General features: G+C 41.2%; 2 long non-coding RNA genes across 3 annotated transcripts; both read right to left on the reverse strand.

Annotated features, from left to right (window-relative positions):
* Window positions 1-448: 448 nt before the first annotated feature.
* Window positions 449-1,565, reverse strand: LOC117812755. The gene is made up of 2 exons (XR_004631265.1): window positions 1,001-1,565; window positions 449-864 (listed from the first exon to the last, which is right to left on the reverse strand). It is a non-coding gene; the product is annotated as an uncharacterized LOC117812755 (long non-coding RNA).
* A 10,983-nt stretch (window positions 1,566-12,548) lies between these two features.
* On the reverse strand, window positions 12,549-17,706 carry LOC117812745. Of its 2 annotated transcripts, none has more exons than XR_004631264.1 (4): window positions 17,407-17,706; window positions 16,642-16,750; window positions 16,099-16,242; window positions 12,549-12,832 (listed from the first exon to the last, which is right to left on the reverse strand). It is a non-coding gene; the product is annotated as an uncharacterized LOC117812745 (long non-coding RNA). The 2 variants fall into 2 exon arrangements; XR_004631263.1 differs by having other exon boundaries at window positions 16,631-16,750.
* Between the last annotated feature and the right edge of the window lie 954 nt (window positions 17,707-18,660).

Here is an 18,660-nt window from a genome sequence, read left to right on the forward strand (position 1 = left end):
CAGGAGACGGGGACTCGGAGGAGTGCACGCCGGGGAAATGTACGCGCAGGAGGAGGGCAGAACGGCTGGACGGGATTTGATTGGTTTAAAATTTGGAGAGCCAAAAAACGGTGATTGGTTAGTGTTTTCCCAGGTTTACTCCGGCTGTAGATAGCAGCTTTTTTTCACTCTTTTTTAGGAACACATCATGTAATGATTGCCATCAGGACATAAAGATCATTTTAACCAGTATGACAAAAAGTGTATCTAAATCTGAATACCAACCCCAGCTTTAACAAACATCTTTCTAACACTTGGTTCTTATTGTCTGTGCTGTTTCCCTACCATGAAAACCATTCAAAAACACATTTCATATCATTAAAAACAAAAAACAACAACTGCATTTTATGAAAGTGAATTATTATTAAATGGAAAATAAAAAAAGGAAAAGCATGAACATGTAAAGAGATGAGGTTCTGTTACATTTTATTAGGCATATTTATACAAGAGCAGTACTTCTCAATCAAAGTCAGCCTTGGTTCTGAGACATTTTCTGAATTAATTTTGGCAACCCTGTCATTACTTGTGATGCACCCAGCATTCACAGTCTACCGAACACCCTCTGCTATCTATAATCTCTTCACAAATCTTCCATGTCGTAAAAAACAAACTTGTTTTCCTCCAAAATTGATTCTTTCACATGGTGGTCAAGGCCTTCCTCATTTTTTTCCTCCCAAACCTTTCCAAACTGCTGCACAGCCTCTGCAAGCTCCTCTTCCTCCATCTTCAGAACAGCAGGCAGTGCCACCTCAGCTGAGAATGCATGCTGGTTAGCCTGGACGCATCCTGCTGCCTCTCCTGTAAAATCATGTGCTCCACACTGGTCTGTGGAAAAGAGAAAGAAAGGGGATTTGTGGGTAGAAAATGCAGAAAAATTACACTTTGCCTATTGTCTGAATGGCCCATAGAAACGACGTTTCACTATTGGTTAAGCAGCACAGAAGAGACACAATCCTGCGACCTCCGCTGTTGTCTCCACATCTTTTTCAACTGAGACAGCAGTCTGCCGAGCCTGTAGTTAGTCCTCTTCCTTTAAAAGTCAAAAGACACGACGATCTGGCACAGGACAGGGGAAGACACAGACTTTTATACAGGAGGTAATGGGGCACAGGTGGAAACAATGAGGGGCAGGGACGACAATCACAACCTCGGGAAAATAACAGGACAGGAAGTGAAGTTACCTGAAACGAGAGGAGAGACAGGACTACAAAATAAAAGTAGGCATGACAAACATGAAAGACAAGACTGAAGTAAAAGGTGCAAACTTAACATAACGACCAGACACGACAGTATGATTAAGTGATGCTTCTACAAAAAACTGAAAAGTGTTACAATGATGTGGTCATTAAACTCCAGATCAAACAAGTTACAGGCATAAAGCACAGCAAAGTCTCTGCAAGTTGTCTAAGTATTAATACTGCTCATATCAACATTTTCAACTGCACTGGATGGCATTAACGATAGATACACTTATCAAAATCTTTAAATATACTTAGGGAAGACAAATCACTGACCTGATCACCAAAGTCAACACCTTAAAGGGGACATATCACGCTTTTTTCATCAATATATATTGGTCTAAGAGGTCCCCAAAACATGTCTTTAAAGTTTATGCTCAAAAAAACACTTTGAAATCAGATTTTGGCATGCCTGAAAAGTCCTTTTCTTCATTCCTCATCAGAACACTCTGTTTTCTCTCTGACCACGCCCCCTCCGGAAGTGGATGTGCCTCGGCTCTCCAGCACGTTGATCTAATGTTTACATGTTGGCTGAATATACACGGCTGCTCAGAGATCACGTTACTTCAACCCTCTGAATCTGATCCAGAATCTGATCCTGACAGAGAGGCGCCTGTAGCAGGACCTTTCTGAACGATTGGTCATAGATTTAGTGTTTCTTGTTGTTTTATTTATCAGTATGTAGACGTGTGTCTTGGTACACAGCTACGAACATGTAGCTATGTGGCTATGCTAACTAGCGCTAGCACTTATCCATGATAAATAAAAATCATCCACTAGATCTTCAAATCTGCAGACGTGGGGAGTAAAACCGACCTCTACCAGAAAGGCAGCAGGACCTTTTATGAAGGATTGGTCACAGATTTAGTGTTTCTTGTTGTTTTATTTGTCAGTATGTCGACGTGTGTCTTGGTACACAGCTACAGCTACAGCTATGAACATATAGCTATGTGGCTATGCTAACTAGCGCTAGCACTTATCCATGACAAATAAAAATCATCCACTATATCTTCAAATCTGCAGACGTGGGGGGTAAAACCGACCTTTGTGTTTATTAAGACAGCCTACAACTAGCATGCCTCCCTCCTAAGCTCCTTGTTAGCACACATTTGTGCAGGTAATGAAAAACGGAGGAGGGATTCAGTATTATTTTATACAGTCTATGGGCTGAACAAGCTCCGAGCTCTGACTCCGTGACAGACCGGATATTGTTGTTACGTAACAAAAACACGGAAGTCTGAAACGGCTCGTTTCACACACATTTACAGAAAGGTGGAGAAATCAAAACAGGGGCAGAATGGATTTTTTTCATTCTCGGGGGGGTTTGTAGACATGCCAGGGACACATATTTCAGGTAAAGAACCATTAAAAAGTCAATTTTGCATGATATGTCACCTTTAAAGAACTTTCTGGCATATAAACTTACAAAAACTCTCTTAGATAAATGTCTAACAAAGCCAATTACACCTTTAGAGAAATGCACATCCCATCATGAAACACTATCACTAATGCTAGCCACTGTTATCATAACTATAGATAAATGGTAGGGGTGTAACCAGAGGTGGGTAGAGTAAACCGAAACAGTACTCAAGTAAAAGTACTGTTACTTTACAATGATGAAGGCGCCTTGTCAGACGCTGATAAAATTAATATAAAATGGGTATTGTTCCATTCATGGGGCGTACCAAACAAATGCGTGTTCCAGTGCAGTCAGACTTTATTTGCTGCTTTCGACGATGAAAAATTGTCTTGTAACATCACTGTTGCCTGGTACTCCCAACTCTGGACTGCTTTCAACATCAGCTGTCAGTCAAGGCCCAGGACAAAAAAACAGAAGAAGTCACGGTTCAGAGGTCATGAGGATGTAGTCAAGCTGGAAGATAACCAATCATAAGAGGGTCAGTGCCTCACTTGGTTTGCGCCTCCGAATTGTCCAAAGTAGGTTTACTGGTGTGAGCAGAACTCGGCTTCGAGAGCACAGCAGGGCCAGTGAAGTGCCTTCCACGCTCTCCCCGGCAGAGACTCTACTGCACAGGAGCTGTTCTGTGTTTCCACTTTAATATGCCAGGCTCTACCTCTTCCCCTTGTTTTTATTTTTGCTCACAGCTGCCTGCATACCTCTGTTATTGTAGTTACCCAAGAGGATTATAGTATACCTGCATGTGTTGAATAACATGTTTTATCGAGCTGGCCTTTATTGACATGACATCAACATCATGAATGGCAACTGTAGCCTAAAGAGTCTGCACCCAACACAGAGTCAGGACACTGACTAACAGACTGGAAAACAGTGTTGAACAACCATAGCACCTCATCAAGTGCTTTAGCTCACAGCCTGCAAGCATTTCACTGTGGCTGGACTGGATCACTGTTTTGAGCCATATGTAGCTGCAGTCTGCATTCAGCTCGACCTCGTCCCAATAACTGCATAGGCTCATGCAACCATTTGTAATATTGCTCTAGGGGGAAAATCTTAATTTCTTTTTTAATAAATGTCTTTGTTTACAAAAAAAAAAAAATATCCTTTTCATTCTGCGACGCTTCACAAGTTGGGTTTGTCGAAAGCCATGGTTCTCTTCTGGAAAAGGATGGATTGCTCTCTCTCGTTGGGGAGCGAGTCTTTGCCCCAAGTGGGTGAGTTTAAGTACTGTATCTCAGGGTCTTGTTCGTGAGTGGGGGTAAAATGGAGCGTGAGATCGACAGGCGGATTGGTGCAGCGTCAGCAGTTATGTGGATGTTGTACTGGACCATTGTGGTAAAGAGGGAGCTGAGCCGGAAGGCAAAGCTTTCAATTTACCAGTCGGTCTACGTTCCAACCCTCCCCTATGGCCATGAGCTGTGGGTCTTGACCAAAAGAATAAGATCTCTGATACAAGCAGCTGAAATGAGTTTCCTCTGAAGGGTGTCTGGGCTCAGCCTTAGGTCCGGGCATCTGATAAGGATGCCTCCCGGACACCTCCCATTAGGGGTGTTCGGGGCATGTTCAACTGGGAGAAGGCCCCGGGGAAGACCCAGGACTTGGTGGAGGGATTATATATTCTGCCTGGACTGGGATCGCCTCAAATTCCCCAGGAGGAGCTTGAAAGTGTTGCTGGGGAGAGGGATGTCTGGGTCAATTTGCTTGGACTGCTACATTCGCGACCCAACCCCGGATAAGCGGAAGTATATGGATGGATGGATGGGTTTTTTATAACATCTGACAGGACTAGCTTGTTACCCATCTTTGTCATGTGTTTCCTGCCCAACTGGACCTAGTACATTTTGTACCACTGACTTTTCAACAGTTTGGCTTTTTTCAGTGGTATTATATTATACACATTTGAATGCATTCGCTAAACACCCACAACTTAACATCCAATCCAATAAGACATGTTAGAATCCACAGGCCACAAAGAAGACTAGATGATGACTGTGGTGTTTCTCTTCAGCAGTGGTTTTACACATAGCCCATTCCTTCTGAACCTGGGAGGAGAGCTCTGCAGGCTGCTGTCAGCTGTCCCATGGTGCTTGGAGAGAGCTCATGGTCTTTTTAATTCCAAGCCAATCTCCTGTCCATCACACCCTGCTTTAGAGCTCAGCTCAGGTCCACACACTGTCACTTTCTGACATATCTTGCAGCATGTACCTCGACAATACCTGAAAAACTTTGTTGGCTTTCCCCTCCACAAACTCACTTTCAATATGGGCAACAAATCCTGTTTCCAAACTTGACCAAAGAATGGGGCCCCCTGCCTCTCTCTCATAACGAATCAACTTCATATGTGACTTGTGAGTGTGTGTGTGTGTGTGTGTGTGTGTGTGTGTGTGTGTGTGTGTGTGTGTGTGTGTGTGTGGCTGGGTGGCAGGGAGTTTGAGATGACTGTAAATCCATTAATCCATTGCAAATGAGAGGATAAGAGTTCTGGGTTTAGTTCATGACGGATCGCCAGGTGACCCAAGCAGTTTTTTTAGGATTATCCCACGTGTGGCTTCACATGTTTATAATGATGTGCAGACGTGGATTCAAAGCAGCACATCATGCAGCACATCATGCACTGCCCAGCAAAGGTAAAAAAGCCACTCCTTGAATGCTGCCAGGAGATATTCATGAATACAGGATTAGCTCCAAGCTGTGAGTCAAGTCTTACTGGCTGCTCTTAATATTTCAGACAGGATTTTGCACCAGCAGAACAGGTTACAGAGATTGCAGCTATGAAAAAATGAAAATTGGTATATTGATATAACTTCCTGAAATTCTTGCACACATGCCTCAATAGATTTTTAATTGTATGATGGGGTAAGGTAAGATAAATATCAGCTTACTTAAAATGTGAAGTTGAAATCTACAAACTATCTTTGATTTTCATTTCTAAATTTAAAACCATAAATGTATAGTTGCAGTTTGAAAGATAAACTACAACTATGCATTCATGGTTTTAAAAATCAAAGATGAACAAAGACAGTCTGCAGATTTCAACTTCACATTTTAAGTAAGCTGATATTTATCTTACAACGTTGTCTCACAACGCTGACATCAGCGAACCGCTCACCCACATGACGCCATACACGCTGTCTGCCATCTGCCCCGTACAGTGAAAACTAGGATTCATCCGTGAAGAGAACACCTCTCCAAAGTGCCAGACGCCATCCAATGTGAGCATTTGCCCACTCAAGTCAGTTATGATGACGAACTGCAGTCAGGTGGAGACCATGATGAGGATGAAGAGCATGCAGATGAGCTTCCCTGAGACGCTTTCTGACAGTTTGAGCAGAAATTCTTTGGTTATCAAACCGATTGTTGCAGCAGCTGTCTGGGTGGCTGGTCTCAGACGGTCTTGGAGGATGCTGGATGTGGAGGTCCTGGGTGGGTGTGGTTACACATGGTCTGCGGCTGTGAGGACGCCTGGATGAACTGCCAAATTCTCTGAAAGGCTTTTGGAGACGGCTTATGGTGGAGAAATGAACATTCAATTCACAAGCAACAGCTCTGGTGAACATTCCTGCAGTCAGCATGCCGATTGCACGCTCCCTTAAAACTTGAGACATCTGTGGCATTGTGCTGTGTGATAAAACTGCACATTATAGAGTGTCCTTTTATTGTGGCCAGCCTAAGGCACACCTGTGCAATAATCATGCTGTCTAATCAGCATCTTGATATGCCACACCTGTGAGGTGGATGGATTATCTGGGCAAAGGAGAAGTGCTCACTAACACAGATTTAGAGACACATTGGTGAACAACATTTGAAATAAATAGGCCTTTAGTGTACGTAGAAAAAGTCTTACATCTTTGAGTTCAGCTCATGAAAAAAGGGAGCAGAAAGAAGTGTTGCATTTATAATTTTGTTCAGTGTATCTATTAATTCAGCTCTGCTGGAATTATTGTCACTGATATCATTCTATGATTGAGTTGTCTTTGATTAAATATGTTACTCTACATATCTGGTGCTGTGAGAGGGGGGGGTAGATTATAGTATTTCTATATGTATAATAAGTGTTGACAATTCACACGATAAATGACAGTGACATCCCTCGATTGGGCGGTTACTAATTGAAAGTCCTCTGAACTAACCCCACTGAGTTTTAAAACTCTGCACTGGTTAGCTGACTCTTTTAGAATTGATTTAAAAATGTTTTTACTTGTTTTTAAAGTTTTTATTTTTGGGGCATGTTCGCCCTTAATGGACAGGACAGTTGGAGATAGACAGGAAATGTGGGGAGTAGAGAGTGGGGGAAGGTATGCAGCAAATGGTCGAGGCTGGAATTGAACCTGTGACCTCTGCAACGAGGATTATAGTCTCTGTATATGGGGCGCGCTTAGACCGCTAGGCCACCAGCGCCCCTTTTTCCTTGTTTTTAAACCTCTTAACAGCAATGCTCCTCCAAACATCACACATCTCCTGTCGTTTTATGTTCCATCATGATCACTGGGGTCCTCGAATGCTTCCCTTTTAAATGTTCCTCATGTGTTCCTCACAAAGAGAGATAGCTTTCTGTTTTTATGCCCCTAAACTCTGAATGATCTGCCTCTGGACATCAAAACAGCTCTCTCTCTCTGGCTTTTAACTTGGAATATTTTGTTTTAGCCCTGCATTATTACCATTATGACCATTGTTTTAGCATCATTTTTATTTATTTTATTTTATTCTATCTTATTCTATAATTTTGTTTTAAAGGTATATTTTTGGGGGGGCTTTTTTGCCTTTATTTTACAGGACAGCTGAAGAGAGACAGGAAATGTGGGGAGTAGAGAGAGGGGGAAGACATGCAGGAAATGGTCACATTGGGCGCTTAGACCATTAGGCCACCAGCGCCCCTATAATTTTGTTTTAATTTTATTTTTCTGGTAATTATCTGATTTTATTTTCTTTTTTTTTTAAATATATTTATATATTTTGGGCCTTTATGCCTTTATTAGATAGGACAGCTGAAGAGAGACAGGAATCATGGGGAGTAGAGAGTGGGAGAAGACATGAAGGAAATGGGCGCGGCCAGGAGTCGAACCGGCAACCTCTGCGACGAAGACTATAGCCTCTGTATGTGGACCAATGTTATTCTATTTTTTTGTATTTTATAACATTCCTCTATCTTTTTTTCATTTTACCTCTTGCTGTTGCTTTCTGTCTCTGTTCTTTTGTGAAGAACTTTGGGCTGCATGCTTAAACGTATGAACGACGAATGAAAGGTGCTACATAAATAAAGTTGAGTTGAGTTGAGAGTTGAACTGAATGACTGAAGTTTATTTTGCTACATGTTATTAACATACACTCAGCAGACTCATCAAAACGTGCATTAATTGTGACCCGTGTATACAATGAAGCAGTATCAATATGAATTGAGTGTCAGTACAATGATACATTTTACCACACTAATATTAAAACCAGAAGGTGTGTGTCACTTTCAGAGCCCACAACATTTATAACATAGGAATGGAAAGCAGTCATTAGGCATGTATTCACCAAAGCACTCACTGCAGAGTCGCTGGAACGGATTTAAAACCAGAAAGTATGCACCAGATTTGACTCTCCACAACAATGAGTGAGCCAGTACTCTCAAAGTTTGCTGTGCTTCTCTACTGCACACTCTATAATACAGGAGAAATATCCTGAGGCCAGCCCTGCAAAGGCTCAATATGGTGTATGAATCACACGCCAGATCACATACACTGTTCAAAGGTTTCATGTGGAAATTTTATCAAACCTTACTTCTCTCTCAGATATACTGGAATATATAAACACAACCATATTTCTCACTGAACTTACATCCTGCAGCTTCAGTTCCAGCAAATGATCCGGAGACAAAGGGGAAATGTTTTCATAACCAGGGATTTAAGACGTCATCATGCAGAGTTCATCGAAAAAGTACAAAAATCCCCCCAAAAAATACATTCATTGAAAATAGGAGGGAATTAAAGACTTTGGCTAATCGTTAACGGTAAATGTATGATTGAAAGCAGTGATGTGTCAGAGGTGAACAATCTGGCTCTAAGACTCCGCTCTTTGAAGTGAACAACGGGAGCCGGCTCCTGATTGGGGGCTGATTTTTTTTCTCTCGTCTTTTTCTGTTAAAACCTCATGTGATTGGTCAAGACATGTGGTGGTGACCAATCATGTGTCCACACTGAGCAGAACGGGGAGGGGAGGGGTCACACACACACACAGCACAGTGAGCAAGAACAGGAGGGAGGGAGAATGTGCGTGACAGAAACACGCTTGAAAGGTGAGAAAACGAGTGACTGCTTGAAACGCAATAAAATTTGGACGCATTTCAAGAGAGTTCAAAGGCAGAGTGTAGACTGTGCAAGGTGAAAATGTCATCAATCAGGGTTCACAAAAATGTGCAACTGACTTAGAACTTAGAAGTGTCTGTGAAGGTTCTTAGTCATCCAGGTCATGGACATTAGAACTGTTTATCCATCAGTGCAATAAGTGAAGAATAAAGACAGTGAAGGGAACCTGCTGTTAATGAAGGGGTTTAAGAGTTTATAAATAATATACATATAATCAGAGATTGGTTCTTGTTGTCTAGTTGAGATGGGTCTTGTTTTTGTACTTTATAATTTAATTTCTGTAGCACTCTGCTCCATGTTGAGTATACAAATAAAGCCTTATAAATAATACACGTTCGATATAATGTATGTTTTTTACATTAGTTACTAATTTTACAGATAGTTTTACATCATTTTAGGTAAATTCATTCATTCAAACAACAAAAAATCTGAGGAGCCAAAAGAGCCGGCTCTTTGTAATGAGCCGAGCCAAAAGAACCAGCTCTCTAGAAAGAGCCCATCACTAATTCTGGTTCACATCTTACCTCTCTGTCCGCACACAGTTCACTCAGCTCAAGCCCTTTAAATCCACTCCTTCCTCCGTCACTACAGGGGTGCCCCAGGGCTCTGTCCTGGGGCCCCTCCTCTTCATCATCTACCTCCTTCCCCTCGGTAATATCTTCCGCAAATTCAACATTCACTTCCACTGTTACGCAGATGACACCCAGCTCTACCTCACCACTAACCCCTCGTCCACTCTCCCGCCCACCTCCCTCACTGATTGCATCTCTGAAATAAAAACCTGGTTCACCCTAAATTTCCTTACATTAAACAGTAATAAAACCAAGTTTCTCCTCATTGGCACCAAATCCTCTCTATCCAAATCCAATAGTTTCTCACTCACCATTGATAACTCCTCCGTCTCACCCTCCCCCCAGGTTAAGAGTCTGGGTGTCATCCTTGACAGCACATTATCCTTTCAATCACACATCAATAACATCACCCGGACTGCCTACTTCCATCTTCGTAACATCAATCGTCTTCGCCCCTCCCTCACCCCCACACTGCCGCCATCCTTGTCCACAGCCTTATCACTTCCCGTCTGGACTACTGCAACTCTCTCTTCTTCGGCCTCCCTCACAAATCCCTCCATAAACTCCAACTGGTCCAGAATTCAGCTGCCCCCTCCATCCACCACATCACTCCTGTCCTCCAACAGCTCCACTGGCTCCCTGTTCAGTTCCGTATTCAATTCAAAGTCCTTCTGTTGACATTCAAGACCATCTACAACCTCGCCCCCCCCCCTATCTGTCCGACCTCCTCCATGTTCTCACTCCCTCCCGCTCCCTCAGATCCTCTTCCTCCATACACCTGTCTGTCCCCTCCGCCCGTCTCACCACTATGGGGAGCCGAGCACTCAGCCGCTCTGCTCCCCCTCTCTGGAACTCATTGCCACCTCAACTCAGAAACACAGATTCTTTCCCCCATTTCAATTCACAACTCAAAACACATCTGTTCAAAACCGCTTACTCCGTCTGACTCCAATTGCACTTTTTTCTTACCCCTTGTTAGTTTATATTGTTTTCATTTTTGACTCTGATTTTGTTTCCTTTAATGTAAATTTGTGTATGTATATATTTATATCTGTGCGGTGTCCTTGAGTGCCGAGAAAGGTGCCTTTAAATAAAATGTATTATTATTATTATTAATTCAAAGCAGTTTAAAGGGGACATATCACGCTTTTTTCATCAATATATATTGGTCTAAGAGGTCCCAAAAACATGTATTTAAAGTTTATGCTCAAAAAAACACTTTGAAATCAGATTTTGGCATGCCTGAAAAGTCCTCTTCTTCATTCCTCATCAGAACACTCTGTTTTCTCTCTGACCACGCCCCCTCCGGAAGTGGATGTGCCTCGGCTCTCCAGCACGTTGATCTAATGTTTACATGTTGGTTGAATATACACGGCTGCTCAGAGATCGCGTTACTTCAACCCTCTGAATCTGATCCTGACGGAGAGGCGCCTGTAGCAGGACCTTTCTGAAGGATTGGTCATAGATTTAGTGTTTCTTGTTGTTTTATTTATCAGTATGTAGACGTGTGTCTTGGTACACAGCTACGAACATGTAGCTATGTGGCTATGCTAACTAGCGCTAGCACTTATCCATGATAAATAAAAATCATCCACTAGATCTTCAAATCTGCAGACGTGGGGAGTAAAACCGACCTCTGCCAGAAAGGCAGCAGGACCTTTTATGAAGGATTGGTCACAGATTTAGTGTTTCTTGTTGTTTTATTTGTCAGTATGTCGACGTGTGTCTTGGTACACAGCTACAGCTACAGCTACAGCTACAGCTACAGCTACAGCTACAGCTACAGCTACAGCTACAGCTACAGCTACAGCTACAGCTACGAACATATAGCTATGTGGCTATGCTAATTAGCGCTAGCACTTATCCATGACAAATAAAAATCATCCACTAGATCTTCAAATCTGCAGACGTGGGGAGTAAAACCGACCTTTGTGTTTATTAAGACAGCCTACAACTAGAATGCCTCCCTCCTAAGCTCCTTGTTAGCACACATTTGTGCAGGTAATGAAAAACGGAGGGGGGATTCAGTATTATTTTATACAGTCTACGGGCTGAACAAGCTCCGAGCTCTGACTCCGTGACAGACCGGATATTGTTGTTACGTAACAAAAACACGGAAGTCTGAAACGGCTCGTTTCACACACATTTACAGAAAGGTGGAGAAATCAAAACAGGGGCAGAATGGATTTTTTTCATTCTTGGGGGGTTTGTAGACATGCCAGGGAAACATATTTCAGGTAAAGAACCATTAAAAAGTCAATTTTGCATGATATGTCACCTTTAAGTTAATGTACTTTTTTATTAATGTTGCAGAATTATATAGATGCTGTTCACAGTAATAATGTATATCTTCAGTCAAAAAGTAAATCAACATATCAAAGAGTATTCCAGTAAAGCAGTAAAAAAGTAATACCAACAAATCAACAAAAAGGAAAACGTTTTGTTTTTTTACTTTGTATAAGTCCCAGCAGTGTTCAAAATAGCAAATCTAATTCAAAGAACAATATTAAAACATTTAAACTATCTGGGTAACACTGTACAGTAATGGTACACACTTTTCAGTGAATTAATGATTATTTCATGTTGAAGTAATGCACGAGCTTGACTGAGAATATTTCAAAAATGTAATAATGTTCAGTTCTGATACTACTATGCTATATAGTAGAGAGAGAGAGAGAGAGAGAGAGGAGAGAGGAGAGAGAGAGAGAGAGAGAGAATAGTATGTACATGTGACTATAAATACAGTATCATAGGTAGAATGTTTTGGTTGATTTGGGTTACCAGAGGTTTTAAACTCTTCCAGAGACATTTAAATTTTTTTAAGAGGGAACTCCAGTATGTTATATGTTAAAACTGTTTAACACCGTTAAGAGGTGGTGTTACACTGAATACCTTTTATATAGTATTTACCAACTAAAAAGCCCTTTAATGCTGATTTGAAAAAAACTTAATTTTTGTTTAATACCAATTCTCATTTGATACACATATTGGCTGACTGTGTCTGTCAAATCATTCTCTTAACCCCTCCTTTTCGAACTTAGACACTGTTCCATTATAACGTTGAGTACTCTGTTACCTCGGGTTACGAGCTGTTTAAGGAACAAGACAAACTGTCACATAAGGGAAGCTGAGCTAAAATGCACTAGGGGTGTAATGTTAACATGACACAGGTGAGGCACATTAGGGTAATCACTGGGGAACAGGAAGTCGGCATACCTGAAACAAGAAACAAAAATAAGAAACATAATCAAACAGGAAACACATGAATGAAACATGAGCTAACATACAAGAGTATTTTAACACCCCAGAGATGTGACAAACAGTGCATTCTGCATGAGATTCATCAGGAATCATGCATTAATTCAACATGAAGTAAGCATTAATTCTCTAAAAAGTGTGTACCATTACTGTAAAGTGTTACCACTATCTGAAATGACATTCCATTGCTTTACGTCTTTTTTAATTCTTGCTGTAGTCCTAGCTGATGATCTAAATATGATTTCAAACAAATCTTACCCAGCTCCCTCATGACTCATTGACTGCTGAGTAAGCAATCTGCAGCAACATTCAATACCCACGCAATCAACACATACAATCTAATATACATGAGCTGAATACGATTGGACTCATTGATGCATATGATGTAATTCAACATGACAGTCCAAACTCCACAGGAGAAGAGATTGGAGTTTAAATGTTAATCCTGAAAATGGTCTGCTTTCATAGGTTTTTGAAAACTGTTGGGATCATCAGTCATATCTAGTTACAAATGTTCCTTAAACTGTTTTATTCAACGTGACTGTGGAGGCAGCAGAATGACAGAGTTTCATTAAGGAAATCTGAACAGCTATAACCTCACAGAAACTAGCATGGACAGCATTATTAACTATCACAGAGTGAAAGGTGAGGCAGAAAAGAGAGGAAACTAACTGTGAAATGGAAATATGATGAAACTGGGATGCAAATCTGAGTTCAGGTTCATTTCAAAATAACAGATAAGAAATCCATGTCTCCAGGTTTATCAAACACTAGCATCCTGCAGGAGCCCACAGGTCCTGAAAATAGGCACTTGAGAATGTTTTGTAACTGTGCCTTTGCCTCTGAGTAGCAGTGCAGCCACATATTTGTGGGCCTTTAACAATCTGTCAGAATGCTCCCATCAATCAGTTTTGGTTTGCACACCGGCAGTTCAGAAACTCTAGTAAGCTGCATATTCCACAAATTTGACATGGAGAGAAGAATCACAAACTGTAAAGCCTCAGTATCCAAAAAAGAACATCAATGATATGAGAAAACAAATGACATTTTGATTAGAACACACACATGTTTAAAAAGGACTCCAATAAAGTCAGACATAATGGGCAAAGACCTCTGAAAATGTACAAAAATGATATGATGTCATGCTAACTACATATAATCTGGACTTTGGATCTGGAATTGTGGAGAGATTAAGCAGCAACCTCTGGTCTGAAAATATGAAGCCCATGTGGAAGTGTTCTAAACTGCCGTTCATCGAGCGTCCACTTGAGGCTGGCTGCAAAAACACAAGAAACCACATACACACCAATTAAAGAAGACGATCTTTGCAGCATTAATAAACATGTTTACAGCCTGGTTCGATTGCCTTCAAAACAGCGCTCAGGAAAAGATTGGTGACGTCACGGATACTACGTCCATTATCTATACAGTCTATGATAGAGATGCACTGTTCACCAACATACCTATGACCATATTTAAATGTACAGGTGTTAAGTCACCTATATGTGAAATGTGTTACACATATGATTAAAAGCTTATTTTTTAACATTTAGATGTGAATCAAACACATGGCATCTTAATTAGTTGAATTGGTTACAAGATTTTAAGAACAAAATAGCCAAACATCAGTGTACACAAGTACCACAACAAATACCATAAGGACTTTGCAGTGTTTCTGAGCACACAAAGCACTTTTACACTGCTTATCACATTCAACCATTCACACCACATTCATACACTGATGGCAGAGGCTGCTTATGATCAATATACACTAATTAATCAATCAGTCAATATTTGTATAGCGCCAAATCACAACAAACGTTATCTCAAGATGCTTTAACAAACAGAGCAGGTCTAGACCACTCTATGTCAAATTATGAACAAGGACCAAACTTCTAGACAGGATAAGACTCAGTCTTACCCCACCTTAATCCACCATGAGCATTACACCTCGCAGTATTTAGCAAGTTACAGTGGTGAGGAAAAACTTCCTTTAACAGGCAGAAACCTCGAGCAGGACCAGACTCATGTTAGACAGCCATCTGCCTCGACCAAGTTGGGTCTGGAAAGAGGGACAGAGGAGAATAAGAGAGAGAGGGTGACAGTGATGAGACGAGTAGTAGAAGCTGTTGCTGCTGGAGTCCAGCACGTCCATATCAGCTGTCTGGAATGTCCACAGCAGGAGGATGCCAACAGCAGCCCATCCATACGCATTCACACATCCTGGACTTTGTCACAAGGAGCGATTTAGGGTTCAGAAACGACTAACTTCAGCACTGAGCTACAGCCATCATACAAAACACCATACCAAATGCATAACTGATGCATATTGGATGAAATGACCAATGGTGAAATTATGGGCTTATAAAATATATATTTGAATCAGTGAGGAAATCTAAAATCTGGGTGAAGAAGATGGGCAGGACCATAGACTGTATAACTAATGGATGTAGTATCTGCTGTTTTGAGGCCAATTGTCGGCGGCAGCCATATTGGAAATGTTGAACTCAAAATAATGAGGCGGGATTTGAGCCTCCTAGCCAACAGCTACAGTGTTCCAGCCTGTCAATCAAGTCAGCTGTGCCTCTCATAATGGAAGAATTGAAATCTTAATATTTTCGAAATTCCCCCTTATGAAAAAATTCACCCCCCGTACAGTGTGTGCCGATCGAGAAATGAGCTATCCAGACTACACTCGTCTTTTGTACCAGGCTGTAAACATGTTTATTTCTGCTGTAAAGATCGTCTTCTTTGAATTGGATTGTAACAGTACTTCTGGAGCCAGCCTCAAGCGGATCCTGATGAACTGCAGTTTTTAACACTTCTGCATTGGCTTCAATTCTGGTGGCCAGAGGTAGCCGCTGGGCCAGTACACATTTCAGAAGAAATTGCTTTAAATTGATTACATTTTAAAATGACAGTATTCTGCAAATGCTCTGAAGACAGCTTTAGGCATTGAAACTTTTTGTCAAATGTTTCTAAGATGACAAACAGTCAGTCAAAAACAACTGAAAACAGCCCTCTTGCTGATGATTTTCTCTTCCTTGTCATGTGGTGCAGTTTTATAGCAGTTTCTGTGTCTTCTGTTTGTTCCAGCTGCGGTAAAGCTGTTAAAGTGTATCAGTCATACAGGGGATTAGTTACACCGACTGCACATAACCCACTGCCTCTTAGTGTTATTCCCACTCCAATCATCTGCATGCTGCAGAGTATTTGCAACTCACCTGACATCTTTGGTATGCGGGTGGGTTCACTGCTGGTGCCATGGCCCCCTTTGGTCACAGCTTTGATGTCAAAGAGGTAGTCCTCTGCAGCTTCATACTGGTCGTAATGGTTTCAGGAATGATGGTCCAACTTTCCCATTTTGACTTAAAAGAGAGTTGAGAGCTCGGAGTTAACGTTTCATCTTCATAAAATGTGTGCTCCTGAAGAGAAAGCCCCAGAACATGTGATGTTTTTAACAAGCAAAGTTTTACCAACAGATCATGTGAGTTTTTCACTGAATACAAAAAGGTTGAAATGTCTGATATTGAAGAATGCAAACCCAGACACAAAAGCTAGTTCATTGGTCTGAATCACAGAAAGTAATTTAAGAACTCTTTTCTTTCAAGTTGTGTTTTGTCAGAAAAGAAAGTTATTAAAATTCTAGAAGAATGAATACGCTTAAATTCTATCACTGCTTATCGCTCATTCAGTCTCCTTGACAGATGGATTCATGTGTAAGAAAAATACCTAATAACAAGCACGGTTACTTACAAATTACTCACACATTCATGGCTGTGGAAGTTTGAAGAATGGCTCTTTGGAATACGTTGGGAAGGCCTGCCAACACTCCCAAATTTGGCTCCCGAGGTGTCATTTCTCCCTATAATCTCCCTATATCACATTGATGTCAATCAAATGAGTGTCCCTCAACTTCTATGGGGGGGTTGCAGGCTCATTCAATCGGATGGAGCACGTGCCTCATCAGATATTTTAATACCTTCATTTTTTTCAAACCTTATTTTCTTAATAGGATCCTCTAATATCTAACCGTTTTTGAAGAAGTCCTCTACCTGAGCCTTATATTCAAACCCCACATACCTCCACCCCTCCTCTCCCTGTAGATGGTTTCTGACAGCAGATAAACACAGACCCACAGACACAGAGCAACAGGTAGATCTGTGACACCGTAGCTAAAGTGTTTATTAGATGAATTGTTATGAGTTCAACAAACTTCTGCACTGTTTAAAGAATTTGATCCATCCCTCATTAAAGTGGGTTAGTCCTGTTCTACCTGATAACCTCAGGTGGAGATGCAGAGGGAAATCTCTTCCTGCTTTAAATAAAGAGCAGAAAGCAGCAGAGTCTGAGGATGCAGAGGTTACTGTAGGTCAGATAAAATTTAGCTGTAGGTAATAAATGTGATTTAAAGGACCCAGATAAATTACTTTAAAAAGCACATAAGAGATGTAGATTCATGTTACAGAGACTCCTGTATTCAAAACTGTATTGAAACAATACTAAATTGGTGTCAACGCAAATCACTCTACCTGGAATATGTGTGTGTTACTCCTCACTGCAGTGGCTCACTGTTAGAATGACCCTTTAGCGGCTGGATGATACCGTAGGCATGACGAACAAAATCATAGGCGGTGGTTCAGGTGTACCATATACGGGTTTATTGAACAGACAGCCACCGTGACATCAGACACCAACCAACAACGACACAGACAGATTATAACTGGCACCTTTTATAGTGTGGCACTAATTGGCCTCCTGGACCAAACCATCTGGAGGTGTTCACAAATTATTTATTCTGCTCTCCCTTAACTTAGACCCCTTCCCCTGTTCCTGACTTTATGTCCACAATATTAACCATATTTTATAATTCACACATTTCCTAAAATACATCTAAAACATGCCCTTTAATTAATTCCCCTGCACCGCTAAATTCAGACTCCCCCCTGACCAATTTGTGCTCTGGTCCCACCCCGGAACCTTTATCTGGGTGTCCATTCCTCAGGGAATCTTTTAACCGGAACACCCTGGAGCGGACACAGAACAGCAACCCCAGGTAAGTCAAACAAACAATTTCGACCTATTTGCACTACTGCCCTGGCACACTTTAACGTTAATACAACCGCACATATTCATAAACACTGCACACATGATTACTTATTGCTGACATTAAACATCGTCTCGCGGAACCTTCTAACTCTCCTCTCTTCTTCAGGTGGAGCAGCGCCCCCACGCCAGCAACCCCCAGACCACTACACCTCAACCACACACTATGGTCTGCCTAACTCCGGCTTAATTCCTTAATCAATAAATAACAACAACAACAAATGTGCAAATATGCAATGTGCAAATGTACTGTGCAAAGATCGCTAATAAAGTGCAAAGTGCCATCAATACTGTGTGTTGTTTATTAAAGTGCCGTGAGCCCAAACCCTTGTGCAATATTTACAATACAACAGCCATCCATCATGAGTAACGAAGGCTCTTCGTTACACTCACTCTACTCTCACTCTTCAACATGTTTATGAATTTTGTCATATTTGTAAGACATGGATTTTTTAAATGTTGTATGTTTTCATTGCTATATTTTACTGCAAATCTTGACATTAAGAGACATTTATTTGACAAGTATTTGACTTATATATCTGTTTATTAAATGTATTAATCTGCAGTTCAGGGTTGCTAGGTATAGGCTGATTTTACCATACTCCAGAAAATCTCCCTATTTTTCACAGTCCAATGTTGGCAGGTATGACGTTGGGCCTCCTGTGAATACTCATAGCTTT

Source organism: Notolabrus celidotus, chromosome 1 (genome assembly GCF_009762535.1).
Source record: "Notolabrus celidotus isolate fNotCel1 chromosome 1, fNotCel1.pri, whole genome shotgun sequence".
Lineage (NCBI taxonomy): Eukaryota > Metazoa > Chordata > Actinopteri > Labriformes > Labridae > Notolabrus > Notolabrus celidotus.